This window comes from Coptis chinensis, chromosome 6 (assembly GCF_015680905.1).
Source record: "Coptis chinensis isolate HL-2020 chromosome 6, ASM1568090v1, whole genome shotgun sequence".
NCBI lineage: Eukaryota > Viridiplantae > Streptophyta > Magnoliopsida > Ranunculales > Ranunculaceae > Coptis > Coptis chinensis.
In genome coordinates this window covers 67,668,114-67,687,908 of record NC_141461.1, presented here as the reverse complement: position 1 = coordinate 67,687,908, position 19,795 = coordinate 67,668,114, and the positions used below count along the sequence as shown (strand labels likewise).

The window sequence follows — 19,795 nt, the reverse complement described above, 5'->3', positions numbered from 1 at the left end:
AGAAATAAAGTTTAAGATATAAAAGGTTTTCTGGATTTTTTTCGTAATTGTTTGACATGTTTTACCTACTAAACTAACATCGTGTTTGTAGAGTGTAATGTAAGTTTTTTGGAATCCTATTGCAGGAAAGGTTGCAGTGCAGACAAGTTTTCAGAAAGTATAAAAATCTGAAATTTTTATAGTGAATCTCTGATAAATAAGGAACATTCAGTAAAACTTTCATGAAATTTGGACTTGTTTTTAGTACCTAACATGTATAATGTTTCTAGTGTGTTATGTCAGTTTTTTAAAATTGTGTTGCATGAAAAAACAATCGTGAAAGCAGACCTAGGAAATTCAATTTGATCCCAAATTTTTACAGTAAAATCTCTAAGAAGTTGGAGAAATTATGTAAAGTTTCATAATTTTGTTATTGTTTAACCAGTAACATATATATTTCAAGTTTGTCGTAGTAGTGTCCTGGAATTATTTTGCAGAAACAACAAGCAAGGAAGCAAGTTTATATAACTTCGATCAAGCTGAAATTTTGTGTGTATAATCTTTGAGACATCGACAATCTACTTTAAGAATTTAAAATTTTTTGGAGCACTATTTCTTGCTGAAAAAGTAAGATCTTTCCAGCTTGTCTAGTTTACGATTTTAAATTTTAAATCCTTTTGCATATAAACCATATATTATTTGCATATAACATCAAAGTTAACATTGCATATTAAGTCTATATGACAATATTAGTAGTTTATTTATATAATCATAAGCATTTAGGTGTCTAGTTGTATTTGGTTGACATAGCCTAGTATACGTGTACTGTCTACAATGGGAGAATCATGGATTCAATCTATCCAACAGGAAATAGAGCCCAGATTTGATTTATATCTTGAATACACTCAAGCTAGGGATAGGCTTAGGACTAAGGGAGAATTGTCAGTCGAGGATATAAATAAAACTTATAGGGAACCTACTCAAATATCTTACCATCACAACTATCAAGAAAAATGGAACCCTCCTTACTTCTCACCAAGTCAAAATTTTAATAGACCTCGTCACGAACATATGCATGGTTCAACAGTCTCAATTTCAATACCCTACATATGAGAAGTCGTATAGTGAGCCACAATATCACCCTATAATAAATCCATATGTCAATGTACCTAGAGTGAAATAGACAATCAACCAAACAAGAGTTTTATCGAGCAACTTGAAAATATACGTCTTGAAAATATCGAAAAACATATTCAAAATTTTCAGCAATTCCAATCTAAAATGAATTCACTTTTTATGAATGTGGAAGAACCTGCAAATTCTCTCCCAATTCCGGTTAGGAATGACCACGTCTACGGGGTCAAAAATTCTCTGGGATCCATAAATACCATAGGTGAGCACCAATTACCCACCCAAATTTTTCGGGATGAATTAGTTCAAAATCCTCCCAATCCACAAAATAATATGACCCACAGTGCGATCGTAGATGACACTACCACGGGTGGGGATACTTTAGAAGTTGTTGACGATTTGGATATAAACTTAGATACTGAGGATAATTCCGATTTTAGTGATTCTGATATTATAGACCTGGGGATATACATTGACGATCAATATGAATCCAATAACCCTCAAACACTTAAAGATAATGTAGACCACACTCAAAATAAAAAACTAATAACTTATTTCCTTAGAAAATCTGCTAGTTGTCCTACCAAAATTGTACAAGAGGAAAATATTGAAAGTATCGAACCAAAATGCAAACAACTAATTGTTCCACTCCAAATATCAAAATCCAAATAGAGACATCATCTTGTGGTGTTGTAGATTCGGATAAACTCATGAACAAAGGCAAAATAGGACTCACTCAAGAGGACCCAAAACCATTGAACATTTTATCAAAGGAAATAGGTCTAATTACTAATAATGAACCACTTTAGGAAGAAACAATTTTTTATTTACTCCGATCTTTCTTTTCAAGAATGTATTATACGTTTAGAAGATAGTATCGACCCAACGATTAGAGATAGTTGATTCCTATGCTATAGAGTCACCCAAAGAAAAAGAGACTTCAAATAATGATACTATTGACCATTCCGACCACCCCATAACTGAGAAGGACACAATTGATCCCCATGTGAATGATTCCGTTAAAAAGTCTAAATCAAAAGGTTACTTCATGGTCGTCTATCATGTTATAGACTTGATTTTCTAACCGGCTAATTCCATATGGGAGTTTGGCCAGGGTAGGCATTTGTGTCTCCAATGCCACAAGGTGCTCTTTGTTTGAGGCATCAAAGATTGTTTGAGGAATCATTTCCTGATATCTTGAGCAATCTTTTGTGCAACGATTTTTTTTCTTTTGTCATGGATGTCAATTTGATAGGAGGTTAGATTGGCTATGATACCAATTGTCACAGACAACTAAACAAGCGAGAGGCATGAGTGCGCGGAGTTTGAGCATAGTTGTCCTAAGCAAGTCTGTTTTGGGTGTGCATCAATCATTCACAATTGTTCGTAGTAAGCAGAAACAGTAAATAAGAATGCAACTGAGAGATTGTAGGCAACAAATATCTTTCATTAAAAAAAAATGCAACAATACAATTGTGGAAAGCGAATGCAACGAGCTTTGGTTATAGAGGATTCTTGCTATTCTTCTACATATATGTCTAAAATATTTTTCCGTTATAATCAAAAGGGAACATTGACTGCACATTTGACTAGTTTGACTATAATTATATCCGTCACACATCTGCACCACCACAAAATTTGTATTTTGAAACTTTATCTCTAGATAGGTAGATCTGTAAAATAAATGGGTTGGGCATGCAAATTGGATTGCAAACTTATTAGAAGAAATTAGATGGTTAGTGTTTAAGATTTATTTTGTCAAGAAGTCAAACGAGGATTATTATTTGAAACTTGAAACAAAGGAAATAAATAAAGAATTGAAGTAGACGTACAATAATTTTGATATTTTCTTTTCGGGAGTCATTACAGTTTGTACGCTATCCCCACGAGCGTGGTTTTTGGTGTTCCAAACAAACAAATTTCCAAAGAGTTCATATCGTACAAGCAAACTGAGCATGTGGTCAGCCTCACTTAAAGTCTTATTCAAATTCATTTTCCAAATCTAAATAAGTTTTTTTTTTCTTTGAATAAGTCTTTTTAATCACATAGATTAGAAGATTGTAATGATTTCATTATGGATGATGAATTCTCATTAGATCTTTTCATTTTATCCTATATCCTATGCACTTTTCTTTCATTATCCAAAAGTTTATTAGAATTTGTTGGGTTGTCATATTGACACCACCAATTTTACCAATGGCGACCCAATTAACAAATGAACTACCAATTGTAGTTAGAATTACTAAGGATGAATAATTTTTGTTTTAAAAGATTAAACTCATAAAACAAAAACAGTCCCAAATTAAGGGTGACTGCCCAGAATAATAAATGCCTATTATATCCCTACCGACCTTGACCGTTTACGCATCATGCCCCATTGCCATCCACCTCCAAAATCCACACTTACCATGAAGATGAATTTTATTTTTCCAACTAATATGATTTTACCCTCTCTAAATAGTAAAGTATGGTGAAGTCTCCAAATCAAGACTTCTCTTCATAACTACTACTCTCTAAAACACGGATGCACCTACCAATGGGTTATGTCCGCGTCGGACGCGGATAGGGTATGGACGGGCGTCGGACGCAGTTAACTAAATCGGACGCAGTCAGGACGCGGATTTTGACCCAAAAAAATAAAAAAATAAATCGAAATAATATTAAAAAACTCAAATTTTCCATTTTTTGTTTTGTTAAGAGTTATGAAATGTTTTTAAAGTTTGATTAGGAAATATTAAACTTAATTTTGTGGCTATTTATCTTTAATAGTTTTGAATTTATGAATATTGATATATTTAATTTAGTTTTTAATGTTCAATTTATATAAAATAAAATTATACATATTAATTAATTTCAGTGTCTTTTATCGCGTCCGCGTCCACGTCCTACCTTTTTGAGATATAACCGAGTAGCCGCGTCAGTGTCTGCGTCCGTGCAACATAGCTGCTACTAAAAAGTTAAATGGCAAAAAAGTCTCATTTCTTCAATTACCAAAGCTTGAGTTTTCTAGAATGGGTTATTGTCAAGCTTGTTTGGATTATAATACTGTTTTAGCAAAATGTAATTTTCTTACAACTGTTGTTTATTGAAATTAATCATTCTTGTCTTTTAGCACGCATGTGAATTAACAACCCAAGAAGTGTTGAAGCCATTGGCATGTGCAATTCGAAAGTAGAGAACCCAAATTGTAGTTTATTAATTGGAAGAGACGAGAGCTCTTGAAAGGCTACTAAGGGCATCTCCAATGGAGGGTGTAAAATTACATCTCCACATAGGCGCCACCTAGATGTCATTAGGATTTTACTACTCCAATTGTAAATTATTGTAGAGTCCATAAATATCCACTCTCTATTGTTTCCAATGGAAAAATATAAAAAAATTCAATTTTAAACTCGGAAAGTGACGTCCCTCTTTAAATTAAAGTGGGACGTCACTTCAAATGACGCCCGAGTTTAAAAATTTTAAATTGTGACTTTAGAAATAGATAGGGACGACACTTCAAGTAACGTCCGAATTTGTTTTTACTCAGACGTCTGTTCAAGTGTCGCCCGAGCTTTTTATTAGCTGATAGCGAGAGGGGGAATTCCCCACCCTCTCTATCAACTAATACTCTATTATATACGGTATAACACTCTCATTGGAAAGAGTTTTTTGACATTTAGAGTGTAAAATTTCCACTCTATACAGTTTTCCCCCCATTGGAGATGCCCTAAAACATAATGGAGAATAAGAGAGTGGATAATGGGTGGTGGAAGTGGTAATTGGACATGACAAACGTTTGACGGGGAACCTACAAAAGTGTGCGGTGAGAACATTAGCACCCCAAATTAAGCTCTATCTCCAAAAGTTATTCTTACAAAAATCAAATAACAATTATTCATCCAAAACTTTTGGAAATAATAGTAGAGTGACCATAATAGGACAAACCTTGCTCAAGTCTTCAAACAAATATTTTGGGTAAACCGAAACTAACGGGCGACATTGTTCCAACATAATGTTTCAAAGCCCACTGGGCTAGATGATGTGCCTCCTGCCATAACACTTTTGCGATCCCAATTGGAAGTGGTATTGACAGCTCTTCCAGAAAAGTGTCTCAATCCATTCAAACGATATGATATCCTGGATCTTCCCGCCCCATAATTGGTTTAAACTCATACTCAGATGGATCGAGTTTAGGAAATCCTGGTGCTGGCTGCTTGCTACGAGATGAGGGCGGCAAGTTTATCTTTGGCTTGCTGAACCAATTTACCATGCATCGGCAGATATTTGTGCGGCAGGTTAGTCTTGCACTTTCAAATGTTATATTTGAAATCATAGTAGTTTGGGTGCAAAATCCAAGTCCTCACCAGCCACCTGAACCTAATGAATTTATGTCTTTCATGGGAGGTGTCAGTTTTAAGAGTAAGATCAATACTGTTTCTGAATGGATATGATTGACTTGCTATCCCCAACTAGTTGCACTGCCTGAAGTTCAAGCTTGCATGCCAACAACAACATTACTACACGCTATATCCACACCAATCAGCTCTGCCCTTCTCAAAATCCCATTCTTCTTTTTGTCATAAATATATGCAGAGAATATTTTTTCTTCCCTCTCGACTGTCTGCATTTACAATTCAGTTCCAGCGAACCAAACACAGCCTGGACTATGAGCTGCGTCACTTTCAAATTGCCGATGCACACAAAACATAACGAACTCGTTTTATTTCTTCAAATCTCCTTCATTATTCATAGCTATTCTGTGCTGCCAAGGGGCATGGTAGGGGCCAATCACCTAAGTATAGCTGCCGTGTCCAACAGTCGATGAGAAAGGAAAGTTCACATGGTGCACCAATCATATAATGCCTTATCAGCCACAACCTCTGTTATATAAAGTGGATTTCAGTGAGAAACAATTCGTTCACAGCTGAAACTAAACTGTGAATAATAGAGAGACACCATTGTTTTTGCTGCATCTTTTCCACAAAGCTCATAGATCATCACAAATGCATGAAGAATGGTTGCATTATATATTTGCAGTATGCATCAACTTTCTGCTGATCCTTTTGCTTGTTTTCGTAATACCACTGTTGCTGTTTTACACACAAAGAAGGAACCTGAAAGGGAAAGAGAATCTTCCTCCTGGTCCAATGAGGCTTCCTCTCATTGGGAACCTGCACCAGCTTACTGGCTTACCACATTGCTCTCTTAAAAGACTTTCGGATATATATGGGCAGCTTATGTTTCTTCCATTAGGCTCCATTCCTACAGTTGTGGTTTCCTCCGCAGATATGGCAAGAGAAATCTTTAAGACCCATGATCTTGTCTTTTCAGGTAGACCTCTCTTGTATGCAGCGAAAAAACTTAATTACGAATGTTCTGACATAACTTTTGCACCTTACGGTGAGTACTGGAGGGAGATTAGGAAGATAACAGTATTGGAAGTACTAAGTGTTGGGAGATTTCACTAGAAAGTCACACCTCAATCTAGCTACTTTCTATCCCAAATGATTTCAACTTGGAGATCACACCAAGGAAATCACCCACCCAAGACTTTGGTAGTTATCACAACAACCTCAACAAAGCAAAACCACTACAATATCATCATTCACCATAGCAACAATAATAATGGAAGTAACAATGCAAAGAGACACGAGATTTAGGTGGTTCGTAAATGTTACCTACATCCACACACAAGAGCCGAAGTTTCCTTTATAACAAAGATTGGAGAGTTTACAAGAGATCAAGAATCAATAAGAAGAGGCCTCACTCAAACCCTAGCTCAATAGAGCTCCCACAATACCCTAGAAATGAATCTCTCAAAGTTGTACTTCAAAACCCTAATCTATTTCCTTTATATAGGTGTACATAGACAAAGGGGAAGTAAAATGGGCTTGGGCCGCAGTGCGAGCTTGAGAGCTGGCGCTTTATAGGTGAGGCGCCCTTCTTCATTAGATCATGAGCGAAAACCGAAGCCGCCCTCTTCATTAGATCATGACAAAGCGTTCGGGCGATCAGACGAAAGCGCGAAGGGGACGGACGGGTCTACGCCTCTTCTTCATCAGTCTGCAAAGGTCGAGTGTGGTATCTGGACAACCGAGCAAAGCTCGGCGGTTCCAACAACCCAACAATCTCCCACTTGAACCTTCGAGATTCTTCATGCACATCACATCTCAATTTGTAACAACTCAATCCAAAACCAATATACTAAAGAAACACTTCATCCATCATGGTCTTCAAGCAAGAAGACCCACCGAAGTTGAACACAACTTCAACTTCTCAGTAGGCACGGCCTTGGTCAACATATCCGCCGGATTCTCACTCCCTTGGATCTTCTCAAGTGCCAAAACCTCATCCTCCAACAGAGATCGGATAAAATGATACCGGGAGACCAATGTGCTTTGGTCCTAGAATGAAAGGCGGAATTCTTGGCAAGATGTATAGCACTCGACTATCACCGTAAACACACTTCTCTCTTGCTTCATCCCAAGCTCTTCCATCAATCCCTCAGAACGGATCATCTCTTTGCTTGCCTCAGAACGCCACATACTTTCAGAATCGAAAATCCAACTCATCGCAGTGCACCCCACTCGTAAAGACATAACCGAGTGCTTCTTCATGGATCTACTTCTCCTGCAAAATCGGCATCCACATACCCTTGCGGGTTCACAACACCCTTCCATAACAAAGGCATTTCTCTGTAGTACCTCTCGATATCTCAATATCCACTTCACGGCTTCCCAATGTTGCTTGCCGAGATTAGACATAAATCTATCGACAAATCCCATCTTGGGCTATATCCGGACGCGTGTAAACCATGGCATACATAAGACTTCCAATGGCGAGGGCGATGGTACCTTAGCCATGAAGTTTCTTTCCTCAACAATCTTGGGAGAGTGTTCCTTGGACAACTTGAAGTGGATCACCAAAGGTGTGCAAACCGGTTTTCGCGACTACCCATCTTGAACCTCTTCAATACCTTCTCAATATACTCACCGAGACAACTCCGAATACCTTTACTCATATCTCTTCCGATCCTCATCCCTAGAATCTGTTTCACAAGCACCCAAGTCCTTCATAGAGAACTCACTTGCTAACTTCTCTTTCAATCTCCCAATTTCGACATATCGAACTCGCTACTAACATATCATCAACATATAGCAAATGGATGATGTAGCCGAGTCGAACCTCTTGAAGTAGCAACAATGGTCGCTGCACTTATAGTAGCCATTTCCTTGCATGAAGTTATCAAACTTCCTGCACCACCGCTTCTAGGGGGCTTGTTTCAAACCATACAAGCTCTTTCTCGAGCCCGCATACCATATTCTCTTTACCCTTCTTGATGAAACCCTCCGGTTCTTTGCATATAAATTTCCTCAACTAGGTCACCATGGGAGGAAGGCGGTTTTAACATCCAACCGCCAAGATACAAATCTTCCGGCATGCAACAATACTCAACACCGACCGAATAGTATTCGGTTTAGAATATCTCTGTGAAGTCAATGCCCGCTTTCAATGAAAACCCTTGACTACTAGCCTTGCCTTGTATCTCTCGGGAACCATCATGTTCCTCTTTGACTCTAAACACCCATTTGTTCTCAGAGCCTTCTTGCCCACGGGTAGTTTGGCTAACTCCCACGTGCCACAAGAGATGAGGGACTTCATCTCATCTTGCATAGCAAGCTCCCACTTGCTTGCATCACTCACCTCCAATGCTCCATCATAGCATTGAGGCTCGCCACCATCGATAGTAGCAAGTAATTCACATAGGTGGAGGGCGGATATCTCAACTCGGTACATGTGGCTGGATGTCTTCCTTTGGGGCACGAGGTGGAGATGGACTCGGTGGTGTGGTATCCTCATTATTCTCTCGAAATCACTACTACCGATCCTCCTCGACTGGAGCTCCCACTATACCACTAACATCGAGTCTTCCAACTCAACATACTCTGTGCCTCTCTCTGTACCCGATTCCTTGGTTTGTGCTTCATCTCTGTCCTTATACATCACCTTTTCATTAAACACAACATCTCTACTACGAATGATTTTCCGATTTTGATCATCCCAAAAGCGATACCCAAAATCATCACCGCCATAGCCGATGAAGGTGCACTTTAGTGACTTAGCATCAAGCTTGCTTCTAGCTTGGTCACTAATGTGAACATAGGACACACAACCAAACACCTTCAAATGGGAAAGGTTCACATCCTTCCCGCTCCACACTTCCTCTGGAATCTTAAAATCCAAAGGCACTGATGGTCCTCTATTGATCGTAAGTCTGGCTGCTAACACTTTCAGCCCTTAACTGGCAAAAGCCTCGCTAGTGTAATGCGATACACCTAGCTCTCTCATCGCTGTTCTATTCATCCGCTTCGAACCCCATTCTCACGAGGTGTCCCCGGCAAAGTCTTTTCCATCTTGATGCCATTGTCGACAAGATTTTAAAACCTGAATCCTCATACTCTCCACCGTTGTCGGATCTCATTCTTTTACTTTCAAGCTTGTCTCATTCTCAACCATGGCCTTCCAAGTCTTGAACACTTCAAATACTTCGACTTGTGTCTCTCAAGAAATAGACCCACACCTTCCTAGTATGGTCATCAATGAAAGTCACAAAATATGACTTTCCGCCAAGTGAAGAGACATTAGCCCCCGGACATCTATGTATCAACTCAAGCCTTCTAGCTTTTTGAGAGTCCACCCATTCTCCTCACCCGCTTTCGCTTTCCAAATACACAGCTCACGGTCAATTTCAAATGATCAGTAACTTTGGGAGTTTACCGAAGAGTGAAGGATTTTCATTCCTTTCTCACTCATGTGACCAAGTCTGCCGGTTGCCAAACATTCGATCCTCTTTGCCATGTTGCCCACGGCAATCGACTCACAACCATGTGCAATCATGTAGAGTACCATCTTTCTTACCATTTGCAACAATCAATGAACCCTTCGAGACCTTCCAAGTATCACCGGTAAAGATCAGAACAAATCCTTCACTTGCCAATTGCCCCACGTAAATCAAATTCTTCCTCAAATCCGAACATGTCCGACGTCCCTCAATAACCATGACGAGCCATTCATCTTGATATGCATCATCACCCTTGCCGACAATGTCACAAGGTTGGTCATCACCGAAAAGACCGTTCCAAGGTCACCTTCGGTGTAGTTCTCAAGGAACTCTCGATGTGAGGTAGCATGGAAAGATGCGGCGAATCAAGTACCCAAGACTCCTTCTTGTGCTCCATCCACAACATATCAAAGCGTCATCTACCATCTCAATAACATTAGCTTCTTGATTCTTTTCTTGTTCTTATTAATGTTGTTGTTGTTTCTTGTTTCTTGGTGCAATTGCAATTATAGTGGCCGGCCTACCACAATTATAGCACACCACTTCACTCATGTCTCGAGGTTTGTGTTCAACGCTTTGCAACCGGGAGGCTTGAGATTTCGATCTCCCTCCACTTCTTCTTACTACGACTCTGCTTGACTTTCTTCCCTCCGATCCAATGCCGACCACGAAGTTGATCCCGAAGATGACGGACAATCCTTGCCTCCGGTTTCCTCGCTTAGTACCATACTAACAACGTGCTCAAACTTCAACTTGGTCATTCCCGAGAGCCACTAATAGCCGCCATAGTCGCATTCCAACTTGGAGGCAATTGTCCAAGTATCGCCAAAGCTAGCACCTCATCACTAAATGTAATCTCAACCGACTCCAATTGGTCCTTAGTTTGGTTGAATTCATTTAGGTGATCCTGAAGGAGGTCCCTCCAACATTTTCATACTAAATAGCTTGGTGATCAAATAGACTTTGTTCAAGGCGGGGTTGTTCATACATCGTAGTAAGTGCCTCCATGAGACTTCTTACCGCCTTCTCGGCCTTAATATTGAAGGCTACCGACTTCGAAAGACTCAATCGGATTGTGGCCAAGGCCTTTCTATCTTGCAAATCTCATTTATCTTGCGGAATCTCATCCTTCACATATCAATGTTTCCATCAAATCCTTTTGATAGAGAACATCCTCAATTTGCATCTTCCAATAGCCGGTTTGTTCCACAAACTTCTCTATCTTGTGCTTTCCTTTTCGGTCGCCATGACTCTCTTAACCAAAAACAACGGTGGAGAACTTCTCGAGGAATTTCTTCAAACACCTAGCTCTCTCGTGCTAAAGGTGGAGTCTTTCCTCACACACCTTGTTCCAATGATTCAAAACCGTGCTCGATACCACTTGTTGGGAGATTTCACTAGAAAGTCACACCTTCAATCTAGTTACTTTCTATCCCAAATGATTTCAACTTGGAGATCACACCAAGGAAATCACCCACCCAAGACTTTGGTAGTTATCACAACAACCTCAACAAAGCAAAACCACTACAATATCATCACAATTCATAGCAACAATAATAATGGAAATTTTAGGTGGTTCGGTAAATGTTACCTACATCCACACACAAGAGCCGAAGTTTCCTTTATAACAAAGATTGGAGAGTTTACAAGAGATCAAGAATCAATAAGAAGAGGCCTCACTCAAACCCTAGCTCAATAGAGCTCCCACAATACCCTAGAAATGAATCTCTCAAAGTTGTACTTCAAAACCCTAATCTATTTCCTTTATATAGGTGTACATAGACAAAGGGGAAGTAAAATGGGCTTGGGCCGCAATTTCGGAGCTTAATTATAGGTGATTAGATCATGACGAGTGCTGGCGGCTTAAGAAGGCGCCTTTTCATTAGATCATGAGCGAGTCGCTTTTTAGGCAGGCGCTTACGCTTCTTCTTCGGACATCATTGCACGAGAAGAGAAGGCTTATGGACGAAGAAGGTCGCCTCTTCATCAGGTGCAAAGGTCGAGTGTGGTATACGGACAACCGGAGCAAAGCTCGACGGTTCCAACAACCCAACACTAAGCACAAAGAGAGTTCAATCCTTACGAACCGTGAGGGAAGAAGAAGTAGCACTCATGATTGCTTTGATTGCATCTTCTTACGGTACCATTAATTTAAGTTGAAACAATGTAGAAGATTTGCGAGAACAAGTTCTATGAGTACTAAAGCAAAGTAAATCCCAGGCCAACTCCTCCGGCCACATCCAAATGGTACGAATTTGTAGTCCTTCCCCATAAAATCATTGGAAGTATCTAAGAACGGCTCTGGCCAAAACTCTTCTGGATTGTCCCAAATTCTTGGATCGGTTGCGATTGATTTGGCATTGATGAACACCCTTGTTTTTGCTGGAATGTTATATCCTTGAATTTTGCAGTTTTCTGTAGTTTCCCTTGGAACTAAGAGTGGAGCAGGAGGGTGAAGCCTCATTGCCTCCTTAATTACTAAGTTAAAGTAGTTCAGTTGAGGAAGATCAGTTTCTTCCACCATTAATTTCCTTCCTCACAACTTGTCTCACTTCCCTTGTGCTTTCTTCATCATTGTTGGATTCTTGATGAGCTCTGTCATAGTCCATGTCAGTGTTGCTGAAGATGTATCAGTTCCAGCAATGAACATGTCCTGTAATTCCCATAGAGGTATAGGAAACACAAATTATTTGTTTCAGTTGATAAATACAAGACAATATAAGAAAAAAGAGGAGTAATAACAGACCGCGAGGACTCCTTTAATTTGATCACTACTTAGGCTGTGGCTGTTCCTTTGAGTAGGATCTCTCTGAAGTCGGAGCAGAACATCAACAAGATCTTCTACTCCAGGTTTAGGTCTCTTGGGGTCAAGGTGATCCTCAATTACTTCATCGTAGAACTTATCCAATTGTCGAAAATTCTTCTCAAGCTTTGTATCTAGGCCATCAAGCTTGTGAATCCATCTTAGCCATGGAAAGAAGTCGGCACTACTAAATCCACCCAATAGCTCCTGTGTTTCCTGAAGCAGTGCATGGAATCTAGTCTTTCCCCTGTTTAATTCCTCGTCGTACTCCCTTCCAATGGGCTAGAAAGAAAGAGCGTGGACATGGAAGAAGCATTTGGCCTCACAATGCACAAGAAGTTCCCACTTTGCTTGGTAGCCAGAAGTGCGAACCTGTGTATGAACATATAAGATCATCGGCAAATTTCAAGAATCCAGTTACCATCAAAATTTTCAAGAAGTACGGCCTGGAAAAGACATTTACCGTACCTACCTTGAAGACACAGTTACTAAATAGAAAAGAAGTAAATAATGTTGTCTACTTGAATAAGGGGCATGAAAGCTCCATTTCTTGTGAACTATGTTCTTGTGTCTTGGCCAAAAAAGTTGTCCCAGCCGTTGCCATGGACAGTATACATATCTCGACCTGTTCTGACGACATTGCAAATCCTTCCGGGTAAAAGACTTTAGTTGATAGCCATATCCTCCAATCTCTCTCTCCCTCATTTAATTTTTTTTCAAGTCTGCCAACCTCAATGACTTCTCAACTGCATCTTTCACAACCAAGGCTGCAGCACTTAGGGAACCACCTACAAAATACATTATTGCTGTAATGAGGAATCCCTTCTTAGAAAGCATGAAGATAAGGAAGGAAAATGTAAGTATTACAAGAAGAAAGAATAGTGTGTGCACGTGTGGATTTTACATTCTGCCAAAGTGAAAATTAAAATCAACCGCAGTTCTTATATGGAGATAAAGCTGCTCGAGAAATGAGTAAATAACTACGAGTACCTACTCGCTAGTCTAAACTAATCCATTTCATCATTACGTAGTACATTAATAAAAAATATCATCCCCAAAGAAGTTCTCCCTTCAAGAAGTTTCAATCAGGAAATCAAGTTTTAGTACTCAATAATATAAAACTTTGGCTTTCGGCTTGGCCTTTAACATTGCTTGTGACTCATCCAGTTTCTGCCACACGACTGACAGCTGCAGCATTATCAAAGCAAAGCTCACCCAGGTCACCGTCTCAATGAACAATATCTTATCGAAAATTAATCTTAATGAAAATCTCAAATAGTGAAAATGGAAATGCAAAAGTTCACAGCCTCACAGGTCCCTAAGCAGTTGATGAAAGTGGTCAGCTGGTTTGAAGAGAGAAAAAAAAGAAAAAAAGAAAATCTGTCCTGAACTCCTGATAACAACTATAATGTCTTTTCCTTTCCAATATGTGGACAGATTTTTCACAAGACTGATGATTCTTCCCCTATAAAATACAACTGGATATAACACATCCTCTAAAATTCTTTCATTTATCCTTATTCTCTTTTGATGAAGTCTCTTAGCGGTACTAAAATAAAATGTCCTTCACGAAACCTGGGTATTCTGTCGATAATACAAACTTTCCAATTGCATATATCCCAACCTTGTGTGCCTGAGTCTCAAGGAAGTAACTACTATTGCCTCCTAACACATGGACCCTCAAGTAGATTTTGCTATATATCCGCTTAAGTCAGATGTGGAAATATAATCCCAACTCCAAACATTTCATCCTAATACCAAGGTATACGGTCCATCCGGAGGTTGATCTTCTCAATTAAATTGGTGGAAGCAACCTAAATACTGGAAGACTTGAGAGAACACATGCTGATGAATGGTACAGTATTGTTTCCCAAGTTCTCAGCCCTAGATTATCTGGACAAAGTATTGGCAGACATGATATATGCATGTCCAAACTTCGGAAGTAAGATCACACCACCCAATTCTGTCTACTTGCACGAATTATAGAAAATGCTCCTAGGGTTGCATCTACTATACCATGGAAGAACAATTCTTCCATTTGCATGGAGTGGATCAGACAAAAATAGTTTGCTCTCATTATACTTAAATAACTCAATTGATATATTTCATCTTAAGTCAGCTCTTTAACAGCACAGGCCTTTCTATCACAAAACGAAATATGGATATTGTTTTCTTACTTCTTCCATTGTGTTTGCAGAAAGATACAGCTACCACTTGCAATACAGAGTAGTTATAGACTGATAGCACCACATAATTAACATTTCAACAGTTCTAATTCCAACAGAAATACCATTGTTATACCCAAGTACAGTATTCTTAAGATATTGTTATGCTTTCTGTAGAGCATTATTTACTTGCCAATTGAGAGAAAGTTTCACATTTACCTATCGCACTTAAGACCATTTTGAACCAACACTTGACGGGCAAAGATCCTATCAGTGGCACACTATTTCTATATCTCCTTTCCCCTAACTTACATCTGATGGATCCCACAATGAAAATGGCTGCAAATGAATGTAAAGCTGGAATATGATGATCCCTGAATCCATGTCCAAATACCCAGAAAATATCAGGTTATTCCATCGTTCGGATCCACTACCTTAGATATGTTTGTTTCACCTTGTGGTGGCGGTACTCATTTTAAGAGTTTAGCAGATTAAAGCTCTTCCATAAGAGCATTTTTTAATATACTGATAATATTGAAGGTTTAATATGTCGGTACAACAAACCATGATGAGAATGGTCATTGCCATGACTCCACGAGAATCTACTCTATTAGTATAACTATACTTGAAGATAGATTGGCAAATATGTTGGGAGAAATAGCAAACAGACTTCAAGTTTACAACAGAAAAACCTTCACACATATACTGCACAACATTGTGAACAACTGAACATACCTGGGACATACAAGATCGTTCTACAGTTATGCCTACTGCTGCTTCCTGCTAAGCTGATACTTTCCTTGTCATTTCTTTTTCGATCTACAGCTGTATTGTACACCAAAAAACCTTGAACCTTTTTAAAATAGTTTCACCTGTTAGAACTAATGGGGGTTACATGCCTAACTATGAGGTCTGCAAAAGCTCAAAGACAACAAACAAAATTACAAAACCATAGCTTAAATAATTCTTCAGAACCACATATCACCAAAAGAAAAGATTGGCATATATCTTTGAGATCAGGAAATCCTCACAAGTTAAACCTTAAATTTTCACTTGCCAACCATTCTTTGAGTTTCTTAATCGGACGCTTTCTTTGGCAGAGCTCTCAACTTGAGCCTCCACATGTGCTGTAACCAGACCCGCTCTGTCCTAGATTCAGCAAACAGTATGCCACAATTATAATTTCTACTCAGCAAGGTTTGAAGTTTCATGCCAATGGAAAATAACTAGAGAATGTGAACTTATGTCTGATACTTATCACCTACATAAATATCTAATGATTTTTTTTTCCTACTTCCTTGTCTTACCCTCTGCCTATGCTTGGTATTACTGCAAATTCAAAAGTTATCCTGGTTAAAATCTGAAGTTGTGAGCTACAACAGGATGTCTTGGTAAATGGTTCCGTTTCACACCCAAAATTTCCACCAAATCCAGAAAAACTTTTCTGTCATTTTAGAACTGCAAAGAACCTTATCAGTACTTGCATCTATTTTGGTAGGGCTTTAGGCAGTGGGCAACCACTTTTTCGTGTTTTTCTATAATTTTTTATATGCAAAATTTGAACCAATTCTCAAAATTTGTGCCAGCCATCCTTGCGCAGGGGCCATGCTAATCTTCTCTGTTCTAGTTCAAATTCTATTCAGGAGAGCATTGCAAGTATAGATTTCAAGCACATCCAATGTGTAAGGAACTTGCCACCACACTTTAGGATTTGCATATCACTACGGAGGGTCAGCTTTGGAATTGACCCACATTTCCCTGGGGTTATAAAGTAGGCTACTGACGATTGTCATTTCTACTATACGTATAGATAGTAATCCATCAGGTCCATTCTACTACCCTATTAGGTTGAATGGATTTACTTTGGATCAGACCAGGAAAATTAGAGAAAACAAAGCGCCAAACTAGTTATAACATTGCCTGAACCAGGCCATACCACTCGACCAAATTTGCAGTTTTGGTGCCAACATAGACACATAAAATTTAAAAGAATCTAAAAGGTGCTTATCCACATTCATAATATATCAAAGACAACAATTTTGAAAATACCTTAGCTCTTCCACAGAAAGTTTAAGTTCAACAATCCCAACCCTAAATGTCCTAACAATATTGTCCAGAGCTCCAGCCTACACGCAAAAATATGAAAACTAGTTGTCATACTATTGGAAGTTGATTTTGTGAAGAACCGTGAAAGCACTAACAGTAAGAGTACTATTCACCAGAGTGTAGACTTCATCCTGCCCCATATCTTCATTAGATTTTCTTAACAATATAAGCATTCTCAAAAACAGTACTGAACCATAGTTGGTTATCAGGAAAAAAAAAATACAGTACTGAACCGGATATTTTAAGCTGATTGGCTTGCAATACAAGGAGCTAGTCCATTGTAAGGAATCTGGTGCTAGATTGTTTGATGAAGTAATATCTTGTATGTGTCCAAGGGATGTTGTCAGTGTTTGATAAATCAATAAATCGATGGTTTCTGTTGGCTAGAAAGAGAGGAAAAAAAAAAGTCCAGGGGCAGGGAATATAAAAGCAGACTGAAAAGTTGATACTTACAAGGAACAATTCATGGGTTTTCACACTGTTAAAGCACATCCACTTTTTCTGTAAGCTGAATTTTTTTATAAATGATAAAGAGGGGGGGGAGATAATGTACATGGCTGTGAAGCCTAACTTGAACACCGAAAACACAAACAAAACTAGCTAACTATCCACCGTGAAGGCGGTGAAGTGGCTTAAGTTAGTGAACCTATAAAATGCACTATCGGAAAAGATCCATCTTCACGCCAATGCGGACTTACCTTCCTCAAATTCAGCTATTAACTCAGTAGCACTGCCTCTATCCATAGCTACTCTATCTGCTCAGATCTAGTGTTTGGTGGTGAAACATGGGACTGCTTCAACCCACTAGTTCTCTTGGCCTGCTTTGCTTTCTTATTGTTTGACACGACCGGGGTGAATCCCCTTTCATCTTCTTCCCTGGTGCCCTTGAGTTCACCAGCATGAGAATGAGATGAGCTTCATTGATCACTTGCTCCTGAGACTTTGCAGGGCTGTTCAAGTTACTATTATGGCGTTCACTTGTCCCACCATTTGGTTCATCTACCAATGGGGTATAGAAGTTTCCACTAGCAATATTTGCAACAAAAAGTTTGCACTTGGTTTTCAGCATTTAAGTGATCTCCGCCTTGTCTATTTGAGTCAGTCATAGGCAAGAGTTCTAATAGCACCACTTGAGTTTTGCCGAGTAAAAGGTGCATCTCCAATGATAGCGTGAGCACCACTAGTAGCAGGGGTAGCTACATGCACAGGCATTACTATTTGAGCTCTAGTAGCAGCAACCTTAGCACTATCAATACCATTTAAAAGAGCTACTGGAGCTGGTACTACCACCACTGTCATGGGTGCACTTGATTCCTCCACACAAGAGGATGTTCGTTGCTCTAAAGTTTGAATGACCACCTGAATTGGTGGTTGCCCATTAACCCCTTCATCAATTGAAGTACTAGTGTCACTCTCCACTCCTTGTTCTGCAGTCCTAGAAGTGTTAGGTGCAGCAGGGGTAACATTACTGCACTTGCTAGTTTTATGACCAAATCTCATACATTTGGCACATGATAAGGGTTTCCATGGGTATTCAATCCCAAGGTGTACATCTCTACCACCGACATCTATAGATACAGTGCTAGGGAATTAAATCACATCCACCAAAAGGCAAGCAATGCTCTCTTACTCAAGAGCTGGTCTGCAAGATGATATAATCAGCGTGCAAATTAGCCTCCCCAACCAAGTCAGCTTGAGTTAAACTATAATAAAACAATGGCTTGGTTTTAACACAAATAACTTGTGTTAGAACAAGTTCTGAATATTTCATGCAGGCTGCAAAAAGTGCATATCGATCAACAAAGAAAAACACTAGAAAAGGGAGATCATCCCAATCGTAAAGCTAATATACTTATAAGCTTGCTATGGTAACTCCAAGTATATATGAAGAAATAGAATGAGGCATAAAAAGTTATTTTGGATATCCAATGGCGGAGAAATAACAAGATTTTAACAATACTCAAGTTAAAACTTTTTTTTTTTTTTTTTTTTTCTCTTTTATTCCTTTGTTATGATCACCATCTATCTCAAATTGACACTCTTGAAAACTACGCCATCATTTGTAACATTGATTAGAAACACTGCTTAGACATTGCAGCATAGCAATCTCAACTCCACGTATAAATTTAGACATAGGAAGACAAACAATTGAGAAATACATTCAAGACCAGCTGTTCAAAATTGCATTGCTATCAACAGTCAGGGTCAGAACAACTCTGTTTGCATACAAAATTCCCAACGCAAGACACCTACAGTTTACTTCTTACCATAATAATCCTACCTATATTAATATTCATTCTCTCAAGATAGTCCCTACTAGAAAAATAATTACTCGCCTTCTTACCAAAATAACCCTTAATTTGGGCTGCTCTCTAATTTAATATAAGTCAAATTTGTCTTTTTATGTGTTTTGGAAAAAAAAAAAAAAAATCTACGCCATTATTTGAGCAGTACACCCGGAGTAATTTAGTAATTAAGAACCCAATAAAGAAAAAACAAAACCCAATCTTTCGTCAAACCCAAAACTCAATTACTAAAAACTCGAGAGGGTTCTCAGTTTTGCAGAGGATTCGGTGGAATTGGAGGTATCCTCCGCTACCAGCTTGATTTGCAGTGTTTTGATGAGCTATCCGATGAAGAAGCTTATGAAGACTTAATATGAAAATGGTACTCAACATTTGATTCTGTTATTCGCTAATTTGTGTTAGTTCGAACTATGAGATTTGCAGGTATTCATATATACTATATACTTTCTACAACTTAAACTGTTACTCATCATAAAGTTCC

General features: G+C 38.9%; 1 long non-coding RNA gene and 1 other non-coding gene across 3 annotated transcripts; both read right to left on the bottom strand.

Moving 5' to 3' along the window:
- Positions 1-5,164: 5,164 nt before the first annotated feature.
- LOC147494079 (uncharacterized) lies at positions 5,165-18,901 on the bottom strand. 2 transcript variants are annotated; one of them, XR_015199245.1, is made up of 6 exons: positions 17,707-18,901; positions 16,952-17,028; positions 15,638-16,051; positions 12,681-13,525; positions 11,991-12,587; positions 5,165-6,536 (listed from the first exon to the last, which is right to left on the bottom strand). It is a non-coding gene; the product is annotated as an uncharacterized LOC147494079 (long non-coding RNA). The 2 variants fall into 2 exon arrangements; XR_015199244.1 differs by lacking the exons at positions 16,952-17,028; positions 17,707-18,901 and having other exon boundaries at positions 15,638-16,194.
- Positions 16,455-16,562, bottom strand: LOC147494080 (U6 spliceosomal RNA). Its single transcript, XR_015200562.1, has one exon. It is a non-coding gene; the product is annotated as a U6 spliceosomal RNA (small nuclear RNA).
- Positions 18,902-19,795: the final 894 nt, after the last annotated feature.